Here is a 26,137-nt window from a genome sequence, read left to right on the forward strand (position 1 = left end):
CAGTGGCCAGCCTTGATCTCCACTAGAACCTCTACATGCTACTATAATAATAGGGGGGTGATGGAGCTGGACCGAGACCCACTGAGTCATTTCCCATAGGTCATGGAGACCCTTAGGGGTAGCCCCAGTACTATTTAGTCCCCAGACAGACTACAGGGGATCCAGCACACAACAGCTATGCTTGGAATATTTGCTCTACCCTCACTCCCAGCAATTTGCATTAGTGGTGTCAATAATTTACAGAGAGGGACAAGCAGGGAGAGAAGCAGGCTGGTGTGGGGCAGAGAGAAATTGGTGTCTGAAATGAGATCACCGGGGCCTTGTTAGAAGGGAGCTGTCTCTATGCCTAGCTTGGAAAGGATCAGGCAGGGGAGTGGGGTAGAACAGTGGGCTGGGAATCAGGACTCCGGGTTCTATTCCTGGTTCTGGGAAGGGTTTGCTGTAGTGCGTAGAGTAGTCTGGCCTGTAGTCAGGGGCAGAAGAGGGGGAGTGGGCAAAGAGCCAGCTGGTGTCGGAGGGTGGTGCCCCCTGTGCCCTGCTAAGGAGTGGCACAGCGGCTGCACTGCCCCCTCCCAGCAGGGGTCACAAGGGGTGGCACAGTCCAGATGTAAAGCCAGCCCAGTAAACTGGTTCATTAGCAGTGGCATGGAGGCCTCTGAAGTGACTGAGCTCGGTCAGTCTCCCGCAGTTTGGCTCAGGGCCACCAAAATGTTTGTAACTGGGGTGAAGTGGGAGGGGGCGAGGCCCCTGTGAAGGTGATATCCTGGGACTCCACATTTCTCTCAACCCTCCTGGGACGGGATCATGCGCCGGTGTCGGTTCCTCTCCAGTAAAACATCATCACTGTGTAGGTATAATGGTCAGGGACGGGGCTGAGCAGGAAGGCAGGTTATTGTCTGCATGAGCGAATGAAGCTAATCAAATTTGCAGAGGACACCAAGCTGGGTGGGGTTGCTACGCGTTTGGAGGCCAGGACTAGGATTCAAAATGACCGAGGCAAATTAAAGAATTGCTCTGAAATCAACCAGGTGAAATTCAACAAAGACAAGTGCAAAGTACTGCATTTAGGAAAGAAAAAAACCCAGCGCACACCTGCGAAATTGGGGAATCACTGGCGAGGTGGCAGGACTGCTGAAAAACATCCGGGGGCTGGAGTGGATCACAAACTGAATATGAGTCAACAACAGGATGCAGCCGCGAACAAGGCTAACATCACCCTGGGGTGTAATAACAGGACCGTCGTAGGTAAGACACGGGAGGTAACTGTCCTGCTCTACTCAGCCCTGGTGAGATCTCAGCTGGACACTGGGTCCTGTTCTTGGCACCGCACTTTAGGAAAGAGCGGGACAAATTGGAGAGAATCCAGAGGAGAGCAGCAAAGATGATAAAAGGTTTAGAAAACCTGACCTATCAGGAAAGGATAAAAAAGCTTGGGTATGTTTAGTCTGGAGAGAAGACGACTGAGCGGGGACCTGAGAACAGTCTTCACATAGACTGGCCCTGTCGGCGTAGACATCCTGCCAAATACTAGTGACAGCAAAGAGAGGACCGTGGCTTTGGTAGTGTTTTTACACCCACTGTACCCGACTGTAACTTGACAACAGAGATTTGGGACATGCAAGACTCACGCTGGTGGCATAGCGAGCGCCTATGTGAAGGCGCAGGGCTGCCAGACGGCCTGGAGAAAGAAATTGATATCGGCCTTACTGCCCACACTGGAGAATGCCTTCCCCATATGGGACTGTGCCTCTTACCGAACCCTTACAGGGGTGGCACGGAAAATGTAACCCCTCGGCTCGCTGGTGTGACGGACAATCCCCCCCTTTCTCCCAAAGATGCTGGGTGAGGTTCGTTCCAGACCCCCGTTCTGAACGGACCTGAATGGAGTGATCCAGGCATGGGCGGTGGGTACCATAGGCTGGGGGAATCTGTGCCTCCTCAAACAGCCATGCATGGTCCCTCCCCGCATGCTCTATCACCAGCCCCCTGCTCCTGCTTCCCGCTCTGCATGCGGCTCCAGTCCCCAAGTGCTGGCCATGGCTGGGGCTCGGGCCGTGCCACCCGCCCTCCTGGTGCACAGGGCTGGGGGGGCTGCGGCCACCCACCATCCGCCCTCCTGGAGCTCCGGGGCTGGGGAGGCTAGCTTGGGGTAGGGGCCAGTGGCTGCAGTGAGAGGGGGCTCTGGCGGGGGCCACAGAAGGGGCAGGGCCTTGGGCAGATGGGGCGGGACTGGGGGCTAGCCTCCCCCAGCCGGTGGTTCACCTACCGCCCACGGATTCAGGCTAGGGGAAGCTGCATGTCACTCGCTAGCAGCCATCCTGCTGCCTGAGTGCTGGAAATGAAGGTGCCTCGGATCTTGGTGGAATTGGAATTGCACACAATACACAATAGACAGCAGGTTTAAAAGATACAGAAGGAAGTATTTCTTCACACACTGCACAGGCAGCCTGGGGAGCTTGTTGCCAGGGGAGGCTGTGAAAGCTAAAACTGTAACTGGGGTCAAAAAGGAATTAGCCAAGTTCCTGGAGGAGAGGCCCATCAATGGCTATGAGCCAAGATGGTCATGGAAGCAACCCATGCTCTGGGTGTCCCTAAACCTCTGACTGTCAGAAGCTGGGACTGGACGACAGGGGATGGATCATTTGATAATTGACCTGATCTGTTTATTCCCTCTGAAGCTGCTGGCACCAGCCGCTATGAAAGGACAGGATACTGGGCTAGCTGACCCACTATGGCCATTCTAATGTTCTTACGTGGGCAGGGACGCCCCAGAGACCCGGGCAGCAGGTGCCGTGACACCCCTACAAATCGAGAGGGACTGCTCTGAAGAACAGCTGCTCCAGGTATAACCGGGATCAGGATCTGTCCCCTTTTAATTTCCTTAGCAGGGGTCTTCAAAGTGCTCTGGAGGGTGCCTCTGCCTTGTTTTTGCTGGCTGGTGTGACAGCACTCGGTGTATTATGGATTTGGAGGAAGCAGCTGGAAGAGTTAAACCCAGCAGATCACCAGGCCTACCGTGGCATTATAGTGCCAGGCAGTATTACTAGATTAAGAGGCACTGTACTGAGTCAACGGACAACCTGCTGGCCTGGTGGTCAGGACACATGGGATCTGTTCTCAACTCTGCTGTATCACCTTGGGCAAGTTGGTGCGCCTACCTGTGCCTCAATTTACCCTTCCACCTGTTGTCTTGTCTATTCAGTTTATGATCTCTTCAAGACATGGCCTGTCTCTCTATATGCCTGGGAAATGCAGCTGGTAGGTGCTGCTGTAAGACAAATAATAACTAGCTAGTTTTAAAGATGGGGAAACCGAGGCACAGAGCGTGGAAGTGACTTGCCCAAAGTCCACCTAGCAGGTTGATGGCAGAACCAGGAAAAGAACCCAGATGTTTTGATGTCCTGTCCCCTGTTCACTAGACCACAGTTCTATGCTGATTTCAAGGTGACCTGCTCTGGGCAGAGCTAATGGGCGCATGCCCTTTCTAATAAGGGAAGAACTAGGAGGTTGTGACAGAATGTAACCTTATTTTCACCACTTTTACAAGACTATGATAAATCTTGTACAAAGTATGCCTTATGAGGTATCCTTTGAAAACCCATAATTTGCTGAGCATTATTGTCCTTGTGACATATGTGTGGCAACATTGTATGTACAGTTATAAAATTCAACTGTATAAGACATGTCTGGAGAAACAGCTTCAAACCAGTTCCCCAGAGACAAAAGGCTAGCTAGCATCTCAGCCAGGTGTCAATATAATCAAATGGACTATCACCTGGTTAAGTGGCCAGTCTTTGGCAGGAAGAAGGTTATGGGTGAGAAATTTATATCTTGGCAGATAGACTTCACTGTCCCCTGAACCCCAGCTGGAGATGATTCTCAAAGAAGAGAAATGTTATAAGAAGGGAGAACAGAGGACACAAATCACCTCTCTCCCCTCATCTCTACTCACACCATCAACAACCTTTGAAAGACAAAAGGAGCATCATTGAACTGGGGGAGGGCTCCTGGCTGAAATATCCAGCCAGACTGCTGTGAGCATATGGTGATAGAAATCCTGTTGCTTTAAGTTCACTTAGCTGGTTAAGTTAGGTATTAGTTTGTCTTTTACTTTTTATTTCTTTTTAACCAATTCTGACTTTTACGCCTCATTACTTATAATCACTTAAAATCCATCTTTCTGTAGTTAATAAACTTGTTTTATTGTTTGATCTAAGCCAGGGTGTTTGGATGGAAGTGTTTGGGAACCTTCATTTGAGATAACAGGGTTTGTGCATATCATTTTCTATTAATGAAATGACGGACTTTCCATGAGTTTGTGCTGGGCAGTGCAAGATGCACGTTTCTGGGGACAAGTCTGGACTGCGAATTTGCTGGTGTCACCCTGCAATAGAACTCAGGAGTGACTGACTAGAGCACTCATATCTTTCAGGTGGGAGTGATTTTGCATGTGTGTGACCAGGTGAACAGTGGTTGTTCTCACAGCAAAGCAGTGTAAAAGGCCCAGGTTGGAGGGTTGAGAGGACCCAGCTATTCAACTGTCCAGATTGTACCCTGGCGAATGTCACAGAGAGATTTTTTTCCTACGTTTTTTTCGCATTAGAAATCCAATCTTTGTACATACTCCGGCCCAATAGGTGACTAAAGACCCAGTGAAACTATGACCTAACTCACCCTCCTGACCAGACCAGAGGGGAAGCAATTTTCCATTGGCGTTTTAAAATCCTTTGTTTTTGTTAGCAACTATTTAACTCCAATGCCGAGTAAACACATGGGAGAGCAGATGACTCTGTTAAAGATTCAACCCCTTCACTTAAAGGTGGGAGGAAGCTCACAAGCCATATCTCTGAGACCGCCAACAAGTTTCGCAGTGGAGATAAGCCTGGATATTGCAGCTATTTATAATGTAAAAACAAGGAGGAAAAAACGCTGTCCCAACCTCTTCTCATCCTCATTAGTCATCACAGAGAAGCAAATAAAGGCACAAACCTCCAACTTTTTTTTTCTCCTTTGCCGATCAGCTGTAAGAACCGATCTCTGGCATCCCTGTAACTCCTTGAACATGGTCAGCATTGGACCGGCTACATCATAGTCCCAGTACACTGCCTTGTACAGCTTTGCAAGCAGCTCTCCAAGCATAGGAGGTGATTTGTATTAAGGAACAGCGGCCCGCTATGGGTGTGTCTACACCACATTGTAAATCCAGTGGGAGCCGAGCTTATGGACACGCATTTTCTAAGACCACCCTTGTGCATCCACATTGCATTGTAAACCTGGGCCTGCAATTGATGTACCTGCATCTGACCACTGTCCTAATGCATCCATACGGCACTTCATAGGCCTTCTGACTCAGGTCTGTGGCTTGAGCTGCGTCCACACTGCAAAATGACCTGAGTCACAGCTGGACTTGGACTCTGACCCACCTGCCTAGTAGGGCCTGGGTCCTGAGTGCCTGTTGACCCAAGTCACTGATTTGGGTGTGAAGGGTCCCCCCACACCTGACTCAGAGCTTGGACTTAGTGTGCAGTGTATCCATATCTTACAAGGCTTCTCTCTCACGTGTGGGGGTGGGGGTGCTTTCCAGCACCTTGTGGTTTTAGTGGACTGGGATGAGACTCAGGACTCCTGGGTTCTATTCCCAGCTCTGCTACAAATCTGCTGTGTGACCTTGAGCAAAAACACTTTTCCTCTCTGCTCCTCCTCCCAGCCTTGGTTTAGATCACGAGCAGTTTTGGGCCTGGGACTGTCTTGCGGGCCAGGGCTTAAATTCAAGCAGATTTTCACCCCCCCCTGGAGATTTCACAGTGCGTTGGGAGGCGGGGGCCTCTGGGAAATACTCTATGAGAATTTAAGTCCTGGTCTGTGAAGCACCTGCACCCTGATCCTACTGAGTCCCGGTGGAGAGGTACCGGCTGGGTGAGTGCTTCTCTGCTGTGTAAGCAGGGAGCTCTGGCTCCATGTTTGTACAGGGACACACAGTCTCCCTAGCCTGTGGGGCGCATGGTTAAACTGTAACCCGAGTGATGATTAAAACGACCAGGTCGAAAACATGTTTCTGCCTTGAGGGCAACATTCTGGTATCGGCAACAAGAGCCAGCTTGTTAAAACCTGTGTTCGGCCGTCAGGGACGGAGTCAGGGCACGAAGGGCACAGCGGATGCCCACGGAGAGGAGTCAAGACATACTGTACCCGAGAGCCAGCCAGCCAGGCTGCAGCAGGGGAGCAGATAGTGGAGCATCCAAAGGGAGCGAGGCAGCCTCTGGGGGATGGGCCTGGGGCGTATGGCAGTAGAGCCCTTGGCACTGGGCCTTTGGGGTTCCGGAGAGCTAGGTGTGGGGTGAGGTGGAGAGGGGTGACGGGCCAGCTTTGTGTGATGGATGAGGGATGAATGTGGTATACAGGGGAGAGGCGTGTAGTTCATGGAGCTGTTAGGTGTATATATGAGGATTGTGTAAAGGTCATGGGGCGTGCGGGGCATGTGGTGTCAGGGTTTTGTATGTGTGTAGAATGCTGGGTGTGAGGATTTTGTGCGTGGGGAGTGACTGCTCCCACCACGCACACAAAATCCTCACACCCAGCATTGTGTGCAAGGCGTGAACAGCTTGGTGTGTGCGGAGCATGAGCAGTGTGGGGTGTGTAGCCACTGGGGTGTGTGTGGTCTGAGTAGGGGTGTGTGTGGTGAGAGCAGCGTGTGGTGTGTGTAGCTACTGGGGTGCATGTAGTGATTTGTGTGGTGGGAGCTGGATGGTGTGTGTGATGGAAGCTCTGTTGTGTGGTAGGAGTTGTGTGTGTGTGGTGGAGCTCTGTATGTGGTGGGAGCTGTGTGGTGTCTATGGTGGGACCTCGGTGTGTGTGTGTTGTTGCCTGACCTTTAGCATATATACTAATTATATCCATTACTTAAGCATTCCCAGTTATTACTTTGAGGATTGGCAGGTTCTTGTTCCAAGATCAGGCCCAGTATTATTTACATTATTATAGAGTTGGGAACCCCAATGTGCACATTGGCCACACTCACACTAGGGGAACTCTTTTATATTTACAAATATCGTTTATTAGTACGTTTAGCACAGTCACAAACACCCCAGCTCAGTAAGGTAGATAGAGAGACGACAGAATGTACAACTGCATGTCCATCTACTCACCCCATCCCTTGTAGGACAACCTGAAATGTTAGCCATCATCTTCCTCCTCACCATCATTACCAATGGGCATCATTTTGGCTCCTCCCAAGGACCCCGTTTCCTTTTCCTCCTGCCCCAGGCTGGTATGCAACGTTTATAATATGTTACGCTGACGTTACCGTGTTTGATGCATATTTAGTAGGGGATTTCCCCCCTTTTCCTTATTTGTATATTCTGACCTTACTAATTTTGGGGTGTCTTTCTTTTCTAGGTTAGTATAGCAATGATTTTAACGTATAGACCTTAATTTGTTACCATGGCCCTTTTGTGGTTAGGTATCTCGGGAGGTATCTCATGTACTTGTGATGTACGTCAGTTTCTTGCCATAACACTTTTGTGGTTGAATAATATACCTGTGGTTAAAACTTCCCCTTAAACACTTCAGTTTCAGCTTCCCAATACTTGGGGTTTTCCGTTGGGCCATTTACCTGTGCAAAGTTGATAAACCTCAAGCCTTATGCGAACTTGCTAAAGCTAATGTTTTACAGGATACAGGCCTGTAGGTTCCTTGCATTACTGCTGAATATAATGCAAAGCTGAATATAAGAAACCCACCATGTGTGTGTGTGTGTGTGTGTGTGTGTGTGGTGGGAGCCATAGAGGGGAAGCTGCGGGGGTGGGGAGGCAGGTGAGTGATGCATGTTTTAAGCACTCCTGATGCGTTGTGCTCCCAATCCTGGCCCCAGCGCGGCTGGGCTTCTATGTGGCTAGGCCGGGAGTGGCAGCTCAGCGGGCAGCAGGGCCTTGTCCGGGCAGCGACTCCCGCTGAGGTGACAGAATGTGACATGCACGGACTCCGCAAGCACACAAGGCCCTGGCGGGAAGCGGGAGGGCAGCAGAGTGTGGGGCAGGGGGCAGGAGTCTGCCAGCTGGCAAGGCCAGACTGCCCATCCCCAGCACCTCCACCAGCACTCGCTTCCGCCACTGCTACCCCGGGTCCTTCCCAGCACCTCCCCGCCCAGGGACCTGCTTCTAGTGCCTAGCTTGGAACTGAGTCCCTGCTGCTGATTTCCATCTCCTGGCGTGCCAGCCCCAGCAGGGAGAGCCCTTTGCCAGCTTGGCGCTGTGACTCCTAACTCCACGCCAGCTTCCCCGCAGCTCTGGCTCCAAGGCCCCTCACAGCACCATGCTGGGCCCCCAAACCTGCCCCCCAGCTCTCCCACAATCTGTCCGGTGGGGCAAGGACAATCAGACCCCCAAATCAGACCTCTGTGGGCTTTGGAGATCTCAGGGCTAATCAATCAGGAAGCTGCGGGCAGGGACTGGTCCGGGCTCCGGGGAGGGAGGTGGAGGGAGGTTGTGAAAGCATCTGACTGTTTGTGGTGGGAACAGGCCAGACAGTGGCTCCATTGTGTGCCCTGTAGGAGAGGGGCTGAATGAGCTTCCAGCCACACAAAGGAGCTTTGACAATGGGGACTTCATTAGTATGCACAGGGACAAGTTAGCTGCCTCCTCTCGCATCACTCTGTCTCCCCCTCCATTGCTCTCTGCCGCCCTGTGTCATGCAGAGGTGAGCGAGGGAAGGAATCGGGGAGAACGAACGAGGGGAAATGGATGACAGCAGGCGAGTCCAGGCTACTGTTCAGCTTCTCTTTCGGTCGCCAGCTCCACGGAGCACAAAGCTGTCAGAAAGCAAACGCGCTTTCTTTGCGAAAGGAGGAAGATGGCAGAGCCCCCCTGCCTGGCCTGGCCTGGCCCACAGCAAACTGGGCTGAGTTTTGCACTGGGATTTTAAACGGCCACTTGTGTTTTCAAGGAAGCAGAAAAATCCCCTTCTTCTCCTGTGTTGCAGCTAATATTTTCTCCTCAGGGTGTGCATGGGCTGATGACATGAGCACTGGTGAATGGGGAAAGGACGCCTGGTTCTTTGCCTGTCTCTGCCACTGACTTGCTTCATGACCCTGAGCTGAGCCCTTCCATGCCACATGTGTGGTGCTTCCCTGGGAAGACCAGAGGAACCATGAGACAAATTGTACCTACCACGGGCCATTGACTTCCTCACCAGCCTCTGCCCACTTGACCTGTCTCTGCCTGGGCTACCTCAAACCAACTCAACACCCAGAGTAGCTTCAAACAACCAACACTCAAACTGCCGCCAAGTGTTTCCTTATTCCCTCCTGATGTGGAATTTTCTCCTGAGTGACACTGCCTTCAGGGTGTACAGAAGGTAGATCGTCCCAGACCAGCCTGATCTCTCTCTTTGAGAAGAGAACTGTTTTTTTTTTTTAAACAAAGGAAATGCAGTAGATCTGATCTCCCTGGATTTCAGTAAGGCATTGGATATAGTTCCACAGGGAAATTATTAGTTGGGAAGATGGGGATTAATATGAGAACTGAAAGGTGAATAAGGAACTGGCCAAAAAGGAGATTATAATGTGTCATATTGAAAGGTGAACTGTCGGGCTGGAGGGAGGTTACTAGTGGACTTCCTCAGGGATCGGTCTTGGGATCAATCCTATTTAACTTTTGTATTAATGGCGTAGGCACAAAAAGTGGGAGTGTGCTAATAAAAGTTGTGGATGACACACAAAGTTGGGAGGCATTGCCAATATGGAGGAGGACCGGAATATCGTACAAGAAGATCTGAATGACTTTGAAAACTGGAGTAATAGAAATGGGATGAAATTTAATAGTACCAAGTGCGAGGTCATGCACATAGGGACTAACAACAAGAATTTTTGCTATAAGCTGGGACTTATCAGTTGGAAGTAGGGTGACCAGATGTCCTAATTTTATAGGGACAGTCCTGATTTTTGGGTCTTTTTCTTATATAGGTTCCTATTATCCCCCCACCCCTGTCCCAATTTTTCACATTTGCTGTCTGGTCACCCTAGTTGGAAGTGACAGAGGAGGAGAAAGACCTGGGTGTGTTGGTTGATCACAGGATGACTATGAGCTGCTAATGTGATGCAGCTGTGAAAAAAGGCTAATGCAGACCTAGGATGCATCAGGTGAGGTATTTCCAGTAGAGACAGGGAAGTGTTAGTACTGTACCATTATACAAGGCGCTGGTGAGACCTCATCTGGAATACTGTGTGCAATTCTCCTCTCCCATGTTTAAGAAAGATTAATTCAAACTGGAACAGGGGCAGAGAAGGGCTAGTAAGATGATCTGAGGAATGGAAAACCTACCTTATGAGAGGAGACTCAAAGAGCTTGGCTTGTTTAGCCTAACCAAACAAAGGCCGAGAGGAGATATGATTGCTCTCTATAAATATATCAGAGGGATAAATACCTGGGAGGAAGAGGAGTTATTTAGGTTAAGCGTCAGTCAGGGCCGCACATGCCGCCCCTCTCCCTTGGCTGCCCCAAGCTTGTTAAGCTGGTGCCTGGAGCCGGCCCTGGCGCCAGTGTGGACACAAGAACAAATGGATATAAACTGGCCACCATCATGTTTTGACTTGAAATTAGGCGAAGGTTTCTAACCATCAGAGGAGTGAGGTTCTGGAACAGCCTCCCAAGAGGAGCAGTGGGGACAAAAAACCTAACTGGCTTCAAGGCTGAGCATGATATGTTTATGGAGGGGATGGTGTGATGACGCTGCCTACAGTGACATGTAGCCGATCTGCGACTGCCTGCAGCAAATATCTCCAATGGCCGGTAAAGGGACACTAGATGGGGAAGGCTCTGAGTTACTACAGAGAATTCTTTCCCAGGTGTCTTTGTGGTGAATCTTGCCCACATGCTCAGGGTCTAACTGATTGCCATATTTGGGGTCAGGAAGGAATTTTCCCCCTGCTCAGATTGGCAGAGACCCTGGGTTGTTGTTTTTTTTGCCTTCCTCGGCATGGGGCATGGGTTATTTGGTGGTTTAAACTAGAGCAAATGGATTCTCTGTAACTTGGAGTCTTTCAATCATGTTTTGAGGACTTCAGTCACTCAGCCAGAGGTTAGGGGTCTATTTCAGGAGTGGGTGAGGTTCTACCGCCTCAGATGTGCGGGGGATCAGACTAGATGATCAATATGCTTTCTTCAGGCCATAAAGTCTGAGTCTATGAGGTACAAGATTGGCAAGATTGAGGCTGGAGCAGGGTTTATAGATTCATGGCTTCTAAGGCTAGAAGGAGATCACCTAGTCTGACTTCCTGCATATCACAGGCCATAGGATGTCCCTGAATTAATTCCTGGTTGAACTGGAGAAGATCTTTTAGAAAAACATCCCATATTGACTGAAAAATTGCCAGGGATGGAGAATCCCCCACAGCCCTTGGTACATTGTTCTAATGGTGAATGACTCTCACTGCTAAAATCTCACACTTTATTTTCACCCTGAATTTGCCTGTCTTCATCTTCCAGCCATTGGATCTTGTTCCCCTTTGTCTGCTGGACTGAAGAGCCCATTATCAAATTTCTGCCCCAAGCTACGTACAGACAGTGATCAATTCCCCCCTTAACCTTCTCTTTGATGAACTAAATAGATTGAGCTCCTGGAGCCTCTATTATGAGCCAGGTTTTCCAACCTTGGTATAATTCCTGTGGGTCTTCTCTTAACCCGCTCCCATTTCATAGAATCATAGAATCATAGAATATCAGGGTTGGAAGGGACCTCAGGAGGTCATCTAGTCCAACCCCCTGCTCAAAGCAGGACCAATCCCCAACTAAATCTTCCCAGCCAGGGCTTTGTCAAGCCTGACCTTGTGTCTGACCGTCTGTGGCAGCCAGCGCAGACCTCAATGCTGCTTCAGAGTGGGCTCCATCAGCTCCTCACCACACTGCTTAGAAGCATTAAAATCAGGACTAGACCATTGTGTGTGGTCCCCCCCTGCTGTGTGCCGAACCCCCAGAGACCAGAAAGCGGAGCACCAATGACCACAAACAGTCCTCACACGCTCCCCAGGAGGTTCAACACCCTGTGCTTTACTTACAGTGTCTTATACAGGTTTGTGTCCCCCCAGAAGGCTTTCCCCAAGCTTCTACCTACGCACTAGGTGCAGGGCAAGAGGTGGGGGAGAGATCTCACTGCTTTGAGATCCTGGGTGTCTTTGCCCTTCCTGAGCTTCCCCCAGCTGATGATCTGAATCCCTTTGTTAACTGGTGAATCACCCTGTCCTTAATCAGTATCTCCCCTGTCAGGCCCCTGCAGGGAAGTTTAGGGAGTGCCAGCCATAGGCTACTCCCACCCTGTCACAGAGCTCAGCTGGGGAGAATGGAGATTGGGTGAAACTCGTTTGTGCAACACAAAAGCCCTGCCCCCCAGCCCAGCAGAGCGAAAGGCCCTGGACGAGGAGTCACCGAGGCCTGAAATGCCCTATGGCAGAGTGGGGATAATCAAGGAATTGAAACCCCTCTTTCAAGACGCCCATAGACGCGTGGCGTCTCCAATAACCCCCGGGGAGGAAGCCTGGGACTGGAACATCCTTTCTGAGTCCTGAGGGACCCCCACACACAAACTAAGCAGAATACACTTCTTCTGGGGGGGAAACCCACTGCCAGGCAGCACTGTTCAACATAAAGAAGCAAAACAGGACAGCAATGCCATTTCCTCCCCACCCCTTGCTGGTTTAAAACAAACAAAAGGAAGTATTTCTTAACACAACGCTCAGTCAACCTGTGGAACTCCTTGCCAGAGGATGTTGTGAAGGCCAAGATTATAACAGGGTTCAAAAAAGAACTAGATAACTTCCTGGAGGATAGGTCCATCAATGGCTATTAGCCAAGATGGGCAGGGATGGTGTCCCTCGCCTTTGTTTGCCAGAAGCTGGGAATGGGCGACAGGGGATGGATCACTTGATGATTACCTGTTCTGTTCGTTCCCTCTGGGGCACCTGGCATTGGTCATTGTCGGAAGACAGGATACTGGGCTAGATGGACCTTTGGTCTGACTCAGTATGGCCATTCTTCTTATGTCCTTTTTCATTACATTTTCTCCTGCATAAGCTCCCCAGGCAACTTTCAATGATTCATCACTTTGTTTATTTCCAGCGAATGTTTTCCACACTTGGTCATGTAGTGGATTTGAGAGTCAGGATTATTTACATCTCAAATGTTTTGTTCTCCATGGCTGTCCACCTTTAGCAGACATCTACCTCAGTGCAAAGCGGGTATAAAATGCCAGGATCAAAAATCAGGAGTCAGGTCCCCAAAATCATGAGATTGGCTTCAAATTCGTGAGATTTTCAAAAAATAATAGACTATGGAGTTTTTTAAATGAAAACTGAGATTGTCACCTAATCACATGACTCCAGGAGCTGTGGTATTTCTTGCTTTGAGCTCCAGAGATTCCCAGTTCAATCCCTGGTATGTCAGCCAGAATGGCAGCCATTCATCCCAATTGCTCTTTGTATATGGAAAAACCCCATAACGACTAGCATGCTCATTGATATAATAGGCTAAAATATATTTACGTAAATCGGTATTTTAGCTTCCTGCTCTTTGCTTATTGATCTGTTTGCTTGGAGATGGTGTAGTTTGGCCACGAATCGCCAATCAGTTTTCTGACGCAACTCCATTTACGTGACAGAATCAGCTAACCTAATTCCAGTCCTTTGTTTGGATTGTTTTCAGGATTGTTTTCAGGAGTTGCCGGCGCACCAGACGCTGTTGTGTGAGACGGTAAGAGGCACTGATTTATAGCACAATACGGGCGCCTAATCAATCACAGTAATACTTTACTCTCTTCTACATCACCACCTGCGGATGTCAAACCACAGACACTTGTTTATTACGATTCACAGCTGCATCCTCCCACGACCCAGGTAATTCTTATTTTACAAAGAGGAAAACTAAGGCACAGAGAGGGGAAGTAACTTGTCCAAGGACACACCCTGAGAGACCCAGGGACAGACCTCAAGAGCCCGGGCTTCTGGCTGTGCACTAACAAACTGGACACCCAAGGCGTTGAAAAGCAAGGAATGGGGGCGAATGTTCGTGCCACATCCCCCCACGCAGCCGGCGTTCAGTTCATTTTATGGCCTCAGCCTCACAGTGGGAGTTGGTGGGGATCAGGCACTTTTAAAACTCTGACTCTTAAACAGGAGCTGAGCCCTTGAAAATGCAGCCTAAATGCATGTGACAGCTGCCAACTCGGTTGGCCCCCCCGGGACTGAAGTGGGGTTCCACACGACTAAAAGCAGGAGCTGCTATAACTTGAACTAAAGATCCAAGCTGCCGTAGCTTGTGGCTGTAACAATTCATATGCTCTGTGGATCGGCCCGGAGGGGAACCTGGCTGTCACTCACTGGGTTACACAGGCGTCCGCTTCCCCTGGCGGGTTTATTTTCAGAGGCTGTCACGCTCCATCGCTGGAAGCAGGGGCTGCTGATTTATGCTCTTGGTTTGGTTTCCACTCCTCTCAAACCAGAGAACATGATCTGACCCTAATCCACTCCTAATCCTTGGGCAGGTGAGCTGCGTATTAGAGACAGCGCTGTTGCAAACCCCCTGTCCTAACACACACACTGCTGCCCTGACAGTGCAAAGAGGGCGCCCCGCTGGAGGTGAACTTACACCGCACTGGGGATCTGTTTGGGGAGTAAAGCGGGGCCTCAAGGGGGAAACACCAAGGAGGGGAGGAAGTGGTAGGTGTGGTCCCAGCAGTTACAGCCAGAAGCATTGGGAGGAAAGTCAGCAAAGGGAAATTTAGGCTGAACTGTCATGGAAATCTTCTGAAGAGTGGGATCTACCTGTCTATCACCATACAACCCTATCTATCTATCTATCTATCTATCTATCTATCTATCTATCTATCTATCTATCTATCCCTATACACACCCATCTGTCTCTCTAGCTATCCATCCCCATCTATCTATCTATACAGCCCCATCCACCCCTCTCTCTTTCTCTCTCTCTCCGTGTACACGCCCACCTCTAATTCTCACTGGCCATAGAACCTCACCCAGCAATTTCTGCATCACGTGTTAGCGCCGGGCTGTAGGAATCCCTGGGGGAGGTTCTTTGGCCTGTACTCTGCAGGAGGTTGGACGAGATGACCAGAATGGACCTTATCAGCTGGGACTGGCCCCTGTTGCCAATGCTGTGGGAGCCTTTGGAAACATTCATGTACGGGTGCTGTCCAGAGAGGTAGGGAAGAGTCACTGTCCCCCATTCACTCTCTGTTGCCCTGCAGCTGACGTCCCCATCTACACCCACATGCAGGGGGTGTGAAACGCGACTAGGACTCGTTCCACACTGTGACGTGGGAGCCCTGGAGGCAATCCCAGAAAGAGCCGACCTCAAAAAAAAAAAAAAAAAAAAAAAAGGGATTTTTTCCCAGATAAACCCATGAAAGTTCAACTCTTTCTCAAACGCTTGGCTTTGGGACATCGGCAGAACTCAACTCTGCCCCCCTGGAGCTAACAGTCCTGCTCCGATTTGAACCCATGCAAAGGGATGGGAAATGCTAAGAGCCACTCTGAGTTCATGATTGAAATAGACAAGCCAGGAAGGGGTATTACACCCACTTCACAGAAGAGAAACTGAGGCACAGGGTGACCATGTGACTTAGCTCAGGCGGGGGCTGAGAATTAAACATAGATTCTCTGAGTCCCAGACTAGTGCCTTAACTACAATGGCAGCTTTCCTTTCTGCTGAAGGTCTTCCTTGAGTTCATATACTTTAAAAATGTAGCGCCGAGATCCTGAGCAAATACGAAAAGTCCGACTGAACAGACGCTTTTCTAAATCACGCGCTTCCCTCCAGGAACAGTCCTAGGGAAGGTCACTGTAATTTCTGCAGAATTCTCAAACGGACTTGAGAAATTCTAGAGCAGAGAGAGAAAATGCCCTGTTCGGTGCTGTTTTAGACACGTCTGCCTTGAAATCTCCAGGGCCGGGTTCTCCATCACCCTGCCCTGTGGACAACCTTTCACAACCCTGCAGAGATGGGCTCAGACACTCTCAGACATCCACTTTATAGTGGTGTGAGTGTGATTTGGAGAGTAATTTCTATCGAGCGCTGAAGAAGAGCTCTGGGTAGCTCGTCTCTCTCACCAACAGAAGCTGGTCCAATAAAAGACATTTCCTCTCCCACCTGGTGTCTCTAAAATCCCGGAACCGACACGGCTACAACACTGCATACACCAAGCCCTGTGTAATTTCTGTAGAGTCCTGTAGGTTTCATCACTAGGAGAGTCTACAGGTTTCAAGGACTGTCCTTTGACCTAGGTACAGGTCTCTGGTAGGTGGGTTGCATTCTGCTTTGTTCTGGTGGGACGACTGTCAGATACACCCCCTGTGGATCGCCAGGGGAACTGCTGGTGCTGATTGGGTCTGGCCTTTTAAAAAATTGCAGTGGTGCGTCCTGCAGTCAAGGCCGGCTCTGGCTTTTTTGCTGTCCCAGGCAAAAAAGCCTCCCGCTTCCTCCCCGCCCCCTTACGGGGAGCGCGGCAGGGGAGGGTGCCGAGCCCGGCCACGGGCCCGCTCTCCCCGACCAGCCAGAGCGCCGGGGGGAGGGCGGCGAGCCTGCCGCGGCTCCGCTCTCCGCGGCGGCCAGAGTGCCGGGAGGAAGGCGGAGAGCCCGGCCGGGGCTCCGCTCATCCCAGCGGCCAGAGCACCGCGGGGAGGGCGGCGAGCCCAGTCGCGGCCCCGCTCTCGGGCTGGAGCGCCGCGCCGCCCCCCTCCAGGTGTGGCCCCAAGCACATGCTTGGTGGGCTGGTGCCTGGAGCCGGCCCTGCCTGCAGTCCCGTGTTTGCTGCTGCCCTGGGAGAGGATGCCAGCTCTCGTGCTGAGGGGCAGGGCAAGGGAGGGTCGGGCCCGAGGCCCCTCAAGCTGGGCTTCCCAGTCAGGGCCACCCAAACCCCTTGGCTTCCTTGGCAATCATGATCTGCAGTTGGTTCACCAGAGAGACGTGCCAAAGAGGGCCCTGCAGGTGGGGGGCTGTGCCACACGTGGTGGGGAGGGAGGCGCAAACAGATGAGGCCTTTACTGAGTTACCTGACCTCCTAATCCCTCAGCCTGCCCGTTCATCCTGTAGCCCACACCTTGCAGAGTCATCTGGCTTCTTTCTCAATAGAGTGGCCCTTTGCTCCCCATCCCGGCTGGCGGCTGCTGAAGGCTCTGCCTGCCCCTTGGTCACTGACCGCTCCTTGCTGGTGTCTCTGCCCCATTCCCACCCCACTCTGGCCTTCCTTCACCCCCCAGCTTGGCTGTTTGCCTTAGATCCCTGCTGGCTCAGGCACCTCATCCTCACCCTGTGTGATTCTTGTGTGAATGTTAGCAAGGCCCACCCCGCTTTGGGCCTCAGTTTCCCCATGTGTATCAGGAAGCACTCTGAGGGCTAGGGATTCCAAGGGCCAAATCTAATGACCATAATAACCACTTCTTCCCCGTCCATAACCCCACGTCCTTCCCACATGCCTGTCCTGCCCGGTCTACACTGTAAACTCTTCAAGGCAGGGGATGTGTTTGCCTCTGCCATATATGCAGCTATGCAAGTAATTTGTCTGTCTGGCTATGATACTTATCTGGCCTGCATCACCCTAGTGTCTGGGCACCTCAGAATCTTTCCTGTATTCCCCCTCACAGCCCCCCTGGGAGTCAACACAGGGCCATTATCCCCGCTGTACAGATGGGCAAACTGAGGCACAGGGAGATGAAGTGAGCTCCTTTCTGTCTGTTCGGAGCCAGCTCACACTCATAAGAGCTGCCCTGCACTCCCCGTCAGTTCTCCGTGTGCTGCTTCCACCTGCATCCTTGCTGCCCCCTTGTTGGGGATGGTTTCGCAGACAAAGGGCTGCATGGGCTAAGGGGATGCTGCCCTTTCTTGGTGCTGGGGATGGGGGTTCTGTCAAACACGGGAAACAAGAAAAGCTCAGCCCAGTGGCATGAGGAAGGCAGTGAAAACTCAAAGGACACAGAGACACAGGATGCCCAGAGCAACGATCCGCTCGGAGCCAGCACAGAGCCGGGCCTCCAGCTATTAGGGGTGGCAAGGAGGCCACATGCCCTGATACAGCACCTCTACTCAGCAACATGTCCTGCCAGGTCTGCCCTCTCTGCCCCGGCTCCCAGGGTCCAGCCGAATCTGTCCTGCTCTTCAGAGCCCTTTGTGGGACCAGCGAGAACATGACAGCTATGGTACAACGGAGTCAGGAAGCAATGGGGGGCGGGGAGGGGAAGGGGAGGAGAGGGCTCATAAGCGCAGGAAGCAGAATGGTCATAGGGGCTAGAGCGAGACTGTGGAACTCATGGCCACTGGAAAGAAGAGGCCACAGGCCTTACTCTGCTCAGAACTATAGGCAAACTGGTTTCTTCAACTGCACTTTCCCTTTATATGTTTTACACACACTCAAACAACAAACCTCTCCACCACAAAACACCCACCCACTCACACAACACCCAATATAACACAAGATTTTCTACAGCCTTGGAAAAAAAGAAGATTTTTTAAGTATCCGTGAGGTGCTCAAGTGCAGTAGATAGGTAGATAGATAGATAGATAGATAGATAGGGGGGTGTATGGGGATAGATAGATAGATAGATAGATAGATAGATAGGGGGGTGTATGGGGATAGATAGATAGATAGATAGATAGATAGATAGATAGATAGCTGCTCCTGTATGGTTATGGGGTATGAACTGTGTCGGGGCAAGAGCCCTCTCTTCTGCATTCTCTCTCAGTCGGAGCAGGCTCCGACGCTCCCTCCCATCACACACCTGTATCACAAACGCCCTTTCTCTCTTGTCTTTGCATCTCCCCCCGCACCACCACATCCTGCCCCTTTTTTATTTAACTCTGTGCTGACCTCCTTCTTGCCTTCTCCCCACTAACAATCTCCACCACTGCAGGACTTCTCAAGCGGGTGTCACAGCCCGGGGTGGGGGGGGGGGGAAGCAGGTGTCAAAGGTCATGACCAGCCTCCCCATCACAAATTGCTAAATGGGAGGGGTGTCCCTGCTAGATCCCAGCTGGGTGCAGCAGGGGGGAATACTGGAGGAGTCCTGCCATGGAAAAGTCTGCAAGCCAGTGGACTAATGCCATGCTCTGTGTTTCTCTTTCTTGTCTACTTGACACCCTGTTATTTCTGGTCCTGAGTGTGACTCGTTACTCCAGTGTGTAAGACTTCATGGGATCAGCCCCTGAGATTTTCAGCTCTTTGGGACAGGGGGCAGCCTGGGCAGAGCTGGGTGAATGCCCAGCGCTTTGTTAATGCTGCATACGACAGGAATTACACCGCTAATAAGGCCTCTCCCAGCAAGTTTGGCTATGTGTCGTCAATCGTTTACCCCAGAGTTTCCCTCTTTTTTTTTTTCTGCCTGCAAATGAATCCCAAACAGATGCAGATTTTTTTATGCTTTGATTCACAAGTGCTCCATGCCCGGCTTATGCAAAGAAAGGTCAGTCTATGGGCATATGGGGGTAAATTTCCCTCCAGTAATTGACTAGGTGTGCATTGAGTCACATGATGTTGCTTGTGCTACTTGATTGGATGTGGCTAGGCGTCTATAGCCTCCATTCCCTCACTTTCTCTACCCATTTGTTGTCTCTTATCTTATAGTTAGGTTGGGAGCTCCTTGGGGCAGGGACTGTCTTTTTGTTCTGGGTTTGTACAGCGCCTAGTGCCATGGAGTCCAAGGCCATGATGAGGGCTTCACCAGATAACTTCATCCGGGCTTGGCATCTGGCAAGTGTTTAAGGATTTTTCCTCACAAGCTGCCCATGAGGTAGGGGAAGGGTTATTAATGACTAATTATTAGTAAATAGTTATTGTTATTCCCCTTTTACACAGGGATGGAGGAGCAGATTCTCAAGAGCTCAGCAGCACCCCCCAGCTACAATCTTGTCAACACTAAGCCTTTAAAAATCATGAGCCGCCCCCCGCCCCAATCACTAGATAGGCTTAAAAATTATGAGAATAAAAAATAATAATAATACATTGGGGGTTCTGTTTCTTTGCCTTCTGGGTTGTAAGCCTTTCGGGGCTGCAATGTTCAGCTTTTCTCCCCAACCGTGAGAGCTAGAGACTTTAACACCGAATGACAGCTGAGAGGCTCGTGTCATCACCTGACTCCAGGAGCTGGGGCTTGAAGAAAAGCAGCGAGTAAACGTGAGACTTGGGATAAAATCGCCAGAGTCAGGGCCTGTGCCCTAGGCGAAACTTCCACCTTGTGCCCCCCCCTTCCCCCTCTCCCGACAACCTCCGAAAACTAGTAAACTTAGCATTATAAACAGCCTGTCAGAATGCGTAAGGGCTTTGTAATGTTTCTTTTTTACCTTTAAGGCGTTTCAGTTGTTTGCCATTGCCTCTGATAGCGTCCAATTCAAAGCCAAACAATTGAGCCTTGCATTGCATCACCAGCCAGGTTAGGCAGGGTGACAAATCTCCTTTGCCCCTAAAGGGACATTTTCCCCCGGTGACTAATTTCTACTCCAAGTCTATAAATCAGACTTTTAAGGTAAATACATTATTCCTTCAATATTACCCAGGCACACATCTCACAAAGATTCTCACTCTTGACAAGTTACCAGCCTTGTGTAGATCCCTTCCACGTTCTTCTTTGTGGGGAAGTGCCCTGTAAGACATGTGTGGGGTGCAGTGAGTTTGTCAGGCCTGTGGTGACAGCTGTTTGTGAAGATTGGGGGCCCTTTGCCAAGGGGTGCTGGTGTCACAGTGAGCTTGGGGTAGCTGACAGTATGGGGCAGTACTGAGGTTGGTGGGGGAGGTAACACTCACTGGCCTGGTTGGCAGGTGGTGCCGGGATGGGCAGGGGCAGGGGCAGGTACCTGTCAGTCTCCAGCCCTCGGGCTGCTCCAGCAGCCTCTTCCCCTTGGAGTCTCCTCCGCTTGCCCGGGGGCCACTCCTCTGCATCCTCTCCTGTCCCATGGCAGGCTATGCTCCCCGCCTGCCCCTGCTGCGGCGGAGGCTGCCGCCGCCCTGGACTCGGGCCGCCCAGCTCCCCCCTGAGCGGTGCCCGGTTCCTGCTGCTTTCGGCCGGCAGGTGCGGGGCCCCAGCCAAGCCTGGACCCTTGCGTCTCCTCTGCGGCGGCGCCACCTGTCTGCATGCTCTCGGGCAGCCGAGGCCGGGGAACCTGAGAGAAGTGGCCCCTGGGCAAGCAGGGGAGACTCCAAGGTGAAGAGGCTGCTGGCGCGGCCCGAGCGCTGGAGACTGACAGGTACCTGCCTCTAAACAATAGTGTGAAAAACAATTTTGGGCACCGCTTTTTGGCGCCCCCAAATCTTGGTGCCCTAGTTCGCCTAGTGGTTACACCGGCCCTGGCCAGAGTCAGCAACAGCTCCTTGTATGTGCTTAGCACCCACCATGCTGCATCTAAAAATCTGGCCACAGTTGTTGAGAATTAACTGGCCCAGGCTCACACAGGGAGCCAGAGGAAACCTAGTGCCTGAACCACTGACCATCCTTCCTCCTTCTGGGACTGAAGACTCCTGGCGGAATAATGAGCAGGGGAGTCTCTGATTTGCTCACATCTACCCCTGTTTCACAGGGAATACAGGCATCTGGGACTAGGGTACCCAGTCCCCAGCCCTGGGTTCAAACAACATCCCATTGGCATGAATGACTAGCGCATTGGGACCAGAGGAAGCAAAGAGCAGCTAGGACCCAGATCTGGCGCTGTACTTCTCACCCAGTGCTAATAAAACAATCAAGGCGCTGGAACTGCCTCACCTCATTCAGGGCTCTGGAGACAGGAAGCAGACCCTGCAGGGGAGCCGCTGTCCACAATAAAGTCCCAATGTGGGTTTATAAACCACCTTTCACCTGGGCGGTTATCTCAAGAGAAACCATTCGCGCTGCAGCCCGGCCCTTTTAGAAATGAGCACGGTGGGGCTGGTATGTCTGTATAATGCCTCCCAGCATGATGGGGTCATAGATATGTAGAATTTAAAGCTGGAAGGGACCATTAGATCATCTAGTCTGGCCCCCTGCATATCACAGGCCAGGAACTTTCAACCAGTTCCCCCTGCATTTTGCCCAGTACCTTGTGTCTGGCTAAAGTATCTCCTCCAGAAAGGCAGCCAGGCTTGGTTTGAAGATATCAAGAGACACAGCATCCCCATTTCCCTTGGAGTTCGTCCCAAGGCAGAACCACCCTCCCGGCTAGAAATTTGGGCCTAATTTCTAACTGGTATTTATCTGGCTTCAGCTGCCAACCACTGGCTCTGATTCGGCCTTTCTCTCCTTGATCAAAGATCCCATTAGCACCCATTATTCTCTCCACGGGAACGCAGTCCAACCGTGTAATCAAGTCACCTCTCCACCTTCTCTTTGATCAGCTAAACAACCGAAGCGCTGTACGGCTCTCATGAGAAGGCATTTTCAAATGGTTTGCCTGGCCATTTTCTGCCCCCTCTCCATCTTTTCAGCCCAGGCAGGATGGGCAATCGGCAGCTGTGCACCTGTTTCTGAGCAATTCGGATCTCCTGGCACATAACAGAGTATCTGACTCCCCCAAGCATCATGCCTTGGGGAGGTAGAGCAGGTGGGGCTTCTACCTGAACACGGAGAGGGTGGATGCTTTTGTAGCATAAGTGCCGAGCAGGGAGTCTAGAGAGCTGGGTTCAGTTCCTGGCTTTGCCACAGGTTCCCCGGACAGCCCTTTCCTTAATCTCTCCCAATCAACTGTCAAGTGGGGAAATAATCTCTCCTCTGCCAGTGGGTTGTGGGCGTTTTGGGGTCCCTCTCTCATGAGGTGACTGTGCAGCGCCTGAGGGAGCCCCTGCTCTTGGCTGGGGTCCCCTAATAATTGTGCCGTTACCAGCTGGATCGAGCCAGTTGTTGGGAGCCTGGAGGAAATTTAACGGCATCATTAACGAACCATGGGCCCAACCCTGTGCTTGTCACTCCATCACCCTGAGGGACAAGGGCAGGCACTTGGCCCTGTAGCCATCGCGACACAGGCAGGGCTGGGTAATGAGGGCAGCGGTTTTCTAGCTGCCCGTCTCCAGCTGCTGGGCCCGCGTCAGATGCAAAGAGAGGGGAAGGGGCTGTGAGTGAAGGTGGTGATAGGGGGAGCCCAGGGGCTTTGGGCTCCAGTGTGGGCAGAAACAGAGCAGGCTCCAGGTGGTGGGTCCTGCGAATTCCGAGCTGCAGGACCCGATCTCCCCCCCCCCTTCCCCGGCTGTGGTAGCACCTACTCATCAATCAGCGCCCGCTCCCTGCTGCGAAAGGAATCCCAGCTCGACAAGGAGGCCGCGCTGGGGTCGGCCATACGGGCAGGGGACGGATCCCATTCCAGCGGTGCGGAATGCCAGGCTGGCAGAGGGCAGTAAGGGAGGGCTGTCTGGTGGGATCCCAAAGAGATATTGATTTACAGGAGATTTTTGTCGTGAATATGAGACTTTCCACTCTGCCTGCACGTCCAAGAAAAGTTTGATTCTCTCTACAGGTTTTGCTCTATTCTCTCTTATATCCCTCTACCCCTCCTTCTCTCTCTGGCCCTGATCCTGCTCTCATTTACCCCGGTATAAAGCCGGATAGAACCCAGGGAAATGCACCTCAGTGTAAAACCAGCATAAGCACAATCAGAATCAGCCCGTCTCTTTCTCTCTCTCTGCCCACCATCACCTTGGCATCTGATTGGCATCCAAGTCAGTTTAAGAGATTTCTGTGCAGGGTTAGGGCGAGAGGCAGGGTAACACCAGCTGAGTAAAAGTACCCAGGACATCAAATCAGAGCGCAACGCAGAACCATCCCCTGCTCCGCCTTCACCCCAGTTAGGAATGGATCCTACCCTTACCTTGAGCCCCGAGGAAGAGGGACAGTTCGCAGGCTGGGTCCACGTTGGCTGGACTGGTGGTGGAACCTGAGATGAAAACGACCCGATCCCCCTTCGCCTGGTCGGAGCAGTGGTGTGCAAAACTTTCTCACGCTGCGAGCCGAGCCGGGTAAAGTTGGTGCCCTAAAGTGCCAAGGTTCAGCTGCAGTGGTGCAGGGGCAAGGGCTCTTAAGCGCTGTTTCCACAATCAGATAAGAGACTCTGAAAAGCCCTGGTCTCCCATCTATTTCACGCCTCCTTTTTTTTTTTCTTCCCCTCTTACAAAACTTTGTCCAAGTTCAATTGAATGAAAGGATTATTTTTTAAAAGGAGGGGGCGGCAAAGGGAGTTGATTGACAGCCCCGAGGGCCCTATCACAGAAGGATGGGGCTGGCACGGATTGGAGGGGCCAAGGGGGGTGGGAGGAGCTGGGGAGCGTGAAAGAAAAAGGGAAGGAAAGAAAGAAAGAAAGAAAAAGAACTGGCAGCGAAAGGTGGGAGGCAAGGGGCAGGAGAGGGAGGATGGAGAGTGAAAGTTTGAGAGGAAAGTTAATGAGGTGGAAATCAATCCCTCACTCAGATAGGGTCACATTACCACTCCCAGGGAGAGGGGGGGATGGAGAACAGCGCAGGATTTCACCAGTCCCCAGTCCCCGGAGAGCTTTGTGGATTTAAAGGGCGCAGGAAGCCAGGCTTAGCAGGTCCCAGTGCTAGGCCCTGTCTGTTCGCACCGGTGTCAGTTAACACAGTACCAAGGCCCTGCAGCACCGGCGTAATGTGGGGCATCACCTTGGGGCTTAGCACCAGGTCAGTTACACCCAGGCAGCCACCTGGGTGAGCATCCCCAGACTGGTGGCAGGTTCCGGATGGTGGGCATGGAGGGAAGGCGGGCAGGACAGGCTGGGAATCATTCACAGGGCCTGGCTCTCACCTGCCCTGGCACCTTGCACAGCTGTTTATACCAGGGCGCAGTGATCCAAAACGCCACCTGCCTGCGTCTTATGTACACCTTGGCATCGCTCTGGAAGCACAAAGGGGCCTTAACGTGGGTATGATCCGCCGTGACAGCCCCAAACACGCCAAAATCACGAGATTGGCTTGAGATTTGTATTTATTCCTTTTTTTTAAAGAATACATGTTGGGTTCGATCCATTGGGTCTCTGGTTTCTGAGCCTCTAGGGTCACGTTCTCCGGCTCTTTTCTGCAGCCAGCAGGGCTAGAGACTTACTTTGAAAAGAAAAAAAAAAAAAAAGAGACAGCTAGATTCTCCCATCATGCCTTGACTCCAGGAGCTGGGGCTTTACGTACAACATCCAGTATTGCAAGACGTGTGATAAAGTCGTGGAATCTGGCAACATCGTGGGATGGCCACGGACGCCCCCTTTACGCTGCCAGAGCGGCGTTAGTGGAACTAAGGATCAGGCCCTGCTGTTCTGACCTGGTACCATCTCGCACTCACATGGCACTGGGGTAAATGACGGCCCCCGGGGAGGGGAACGAGGTCCGTGGGGGTTTAAGGTCAGAAGGGCCCATTCTGCATAGGCGCTGAGTTTTATTTTTCCCTGGGGTGCTTCACCCCTGCTCCGCCCTGAGGTCCCGCCCCTGCCCCGCCTCCTCTCCTGAGGCCCCGCCCTCCCTCTGCCTCTTCCCGCCCTGCTCCAACCCCTTCCCCAAGGCCCCCTGCCTACTCTCCGCCCTCCCCCAAGCACCTCCCCCAGCCACCAAATAGCTGATCGGGGGCCTCGCAGGACAGCTGTGGCTGGTGCGTGCTGAGCACCAACTCTTTTTTTCCATGGGTACTTGAGCCCTGGAGCACCCACGGAGTTGGCGCCTAAGCCATTTGGACCCTCTAGTCTGACCCCCTGTATTACCTAGGCCAAAGAATCTCACTCCGAATCAGTCAAAGGGCTGGGAGTTCTGATCAGCACTTGGATAGCCAGGGGGCCCTGCTCTGAATTTGTGCTTGGGGCGGGGGTGGGGGTGGGAGGAACTTGGTTAAAGATTCCTTGGTTAAATCAAGTCCTCTCTTTCCTGGGCTGCCCTCCCCCCTTCCCCCCATGGGCAGGGAGCCCCACTCTCGCTCAGGGAAAACCTCCAAACCAGTCATACGCCCCATCCTGTTCTTAAAGAGACAGTTCCCATTAACCAGCATACAGAGATTAGAAGGGCCATTCCCACAATGACTCCAGGGATCTTACACCAACAGTTAAACATACAAGCACCTTTTCTTGCCATCACCCGATCTGAACCCAGAACCACCCAATTCACAGCACAGCGCTCATCCCCGGTGGGAGTAATCAGCAC

General features: G+C 51.8%; 1 protein-coding gene across 1 annotated transcript in view; it reads right to left on the reverse strand.

Annotated features, from left to right (window-relative positions):
- The window catches only part of KCNJ10 (potassium inwardly rectifying channel subfamily J member 10), a 51,181-nt gene extending 27,168 nt beyond the window's left edge, over positions 1–24,013 (reverse strand). Inside the window, exon 1 of the mRNA XM_054011268.1 lies at positions 23,817–24,013. The gene's annotated coding sequence lies outside the window, so the exon portion shown is untranslated. The remainder of the gene's footprint in view (positions 1–23,816) is intronic.
- Between the last annotated feature and the right edge of the window lie 2,124 nt (positions 24,014–26,137).

The sequence above is a fragment of the Malaclemys terrapin genome, chromosome 21 (genome assembly GCF_027887155.1).
Source record: "Malaclemys terrapin pileata isolate rMalTer1 chromosome 21, rMalTer1.hap1, whole genome shotgun sequence".
NCBI classification, from domain to species: domain Eukaryota; kingdom Metazoa; phylum Chordata; order Testudines; family Emydidae; genus Malaclemys; species Malaclemys terrapin.